This window comes from Egretta garzetta, unplaced genomic scaffold, assembly GCF_000687185.1.
Source record: "Egretta garzetta isolate BGI_Z169 unplaced genomic scaffold, ASM68718v1 scaffold11, whole genome shotgun sequence".
In the NCBI taxonomy this organism is placed as follows: domain Eukaryota; kingdom Metazoa; phylum Chordata; class Aves; order Pelecaniformes; family Ardeidae; genus Egretta; species Egretta garzetta.
The window spans coordinates 2716271-2719205 of NW_009258621.1; positions in this window are offsets into that span (position 1 = coordinate 2716271).

Consider the following 2935-nt stretch of genomic DNA (forward strand, 5'->3'; position numbering starts at 1 on the left):
CAGCACCATTGGCGTAAAGTGCTGCTGCTGGGATGGCACAGTGTCTGCCCTCCCTCAGCTGTTCCTGTGCTCATGCCCTCAGCTGGCCTGAGGTGCTGACCTGGATTAAAAATTGCATGTAGTGTTTTCCTGGGTTCATTTTTTCCTTTTTTTTTTTTTTTTTTTTCCCCCCCAGTTGACTTGATCATGATGGAGTCATGAACAAAGTTAAAGGATGCAGCCCTAGAAGATGGTACTTGACTTCTTACTACTTTTGCGCCCCACCTTCCGTGTTTTGGGTCTTACATCTAATAACAGAATTGAAAAAAAATTGTAGTGTTATAAATTTTGCTAGGCCACCACGGCACCTTGAGAGTAGCTCAGAGACCATGAGACTGTTTTTAAGAGTTTAGAGCTCTCTTTATTTTGTCTGGGGTCTTAAGAAGTCCTTTGGATACATTTGGGTCACTTCAAGCTTTGTTCTGCAACCACAAGGGCTAAAAACTTGTAGAATAAAACTGGAATTTTTGGGTCATCACTTCAAACCACCAACTACCGCAATATGTGGCGTATAATTGTGAGAGATGCCAGTTCTGCTGATATTCTCCAAAAGTACATTTTTACAGCAAACCCCTGCACTGGAGGCTTTTGGGGTTTGATTTATTCAAGCCAATTTTTAAAATTTATTTTAATCTGTTGCTTTTGAATGCAGCACATATATGCAACCTGTGACCGCTGTAAGTTTCATGAGCAATTGGGAAAAAATTTTTCCATACTTAGCAACAACTGCTTGTCATTTTGACACTTCACCTCCGTTCCCCAGGGCTACATGATCTCTCCCAAATCCTCGCCGCGTGTGGCTGATCCAAATGCTGTGTTATCCTTTTGATGCAATGTGGTTCATTTTGAGTCGGCAAAGCATTTTGTGTGCTCTTAACCTCTGTACTGCACGCCACACCTGTAGGGGGGCTGCTAATCTAATTTTGATTCACAGTGGTGGCAACAAGCAGGTCACTTACGGAGTTAATGTCAGCTGCTCCACTAATTACTCCAGGAAAGTGATCCCATCATCCTGGATGAAAATGTCTAACTCCAGCCTATGAAGCACTTTCAGTGCACTAATTCTGTTAATGCTCCATTACTTCTTCATTCGAGCTGTGTGGTCTATCTCCTGAAGTGAGGTAGTAAATCCCCAACCAGTTCCAGAGCTGAGAAAATGTACAGACAAAAGTATTATTAACTGCATTATTGGGCACTGTTTTCTGTTGGGCTTGGTTTGTTTCTTGAAGTTTATTTAGACAGATCTTTCTTGGTAACTCTTAGCTTATAGTAGCCTTAATCCTCCACTCGCCTTGATGGGATTTATATGCCCAAAAAAACTCATGGACATGGATCTGATCTTTCTGCTCCTTAGGTACTAAAACGTAAAATGAGAATATAAAGCTACACTATTGCAATACCTTAAAACTTACCAGGGTGTTGGGAAAACATGAGAGTGGCAGGCTGTACCAATAACCTCAAACACAGAAGTAGAAGAACATCTGGAAACATCTAGGTAGGTATTCTTGGGCATGAGATCTTGCAGTGTTCTCTTGGTATGAAAAGCTCCACAAAAGCCTCAGCCCATGAGAAATAACATGAGTGTAACTGAGTGCTGTACAACAGTAAATGTCACGAGGATAACGGAGATGTAATTCATATGCTGTCTTCCCCCCAAGGTCCCCACTAAAGACTATAGGCATGTGCAAAGTGTCTTATCTTCCAAAGTTTGGAAGGCTTCAGCTTTCTTCCCATTGAAGTAAGCGAGGATCCTTGCGCTGATGTCTTCAGAGTTTCCTTAGGCCTCTTCCAATCACACTCACTGTTGTTTCTCCTGAAGCTTACATGTATGTCTCCACTAAGATATACAAGTTATTTCAGAATTTATTGATGAGCAAAATGCTTTTGAAGAGCAGAAGAAAATGCGTAGTGTTGGGAGTTGCTGGCTGGCTTGGTTTAGAAAGGCGTTGTGTGCTCTAAAGGAGAGATGTTCATGGCGACAGATCAATAAAAATGCTGAGGTGTCTGAGCTTTCTCTACACATTCCCCATTCACTTCTCAGCTGAACAGCAAAGACTCTTGAAAAACTTCATAAGTTACAAGTGAAAGGCGATATGAAATCTGTTGAGCAGTTACCTTCTCGGCTATAGCACCAGCAGTGCTGAGGCCGTCAGGCAGCTGAAGCTTGTTGTAGATAGTGGAATGGCATGGGCTGGATGATGAGGATTCTTGCAGGAGCCTCCAGCGACTGCTGCCCCCTGCTCTCCCACAAGCAGAGCAGTGCTGGGCACTACTCACCTTAATACTCCCTCTGTGCCCCATTCCCGGGATCCCTGTTAGCCAAAATGCCCTTGTACAGAGTCTTAGGGAGTCCATGTTTAAATATTCACTCCACGCTGGCTTTATCTTTCTGTTCCTTTTGTTTTAAATACATGAACTATATAAAAGTATAATAAATCATGATATCATGACTTAAACATGTTACATGTTGTACAGCGAGTAGAACTTATTTCTTTAGAGCACGCTTATTCCATACATATAGAGCAATGTTTCTTCACACTTTTTTAAGTTTTAAAACTTTTAAAGTTTCAAGCCTTTTGCTATGAACTTAAAAAACCCCAAATAAACAAAAAAACAAACCAAAAAAACCCCTCCTACTTCTAAGAAGAGGTTAAATACAAAAAGCTGCTGTCTGGGTGGAGTTACTTTGTCAGTGCTTAGGAGCCAGTGAAGCGACTGGTTATCGATGCGGTTGGAATGCAGCCTTAACAACTGGACATGCTGCCAGAATATGCTTTCATGCTATGAAATGGGCATATTTATACAGGTAAGATGTCTTGTGTGAGAAGGCGAGTTAGCATCAGAATAAATACCGTGACGTGGTCAGAAGGTGTGATAACGTCTTGTTTTGCAATAC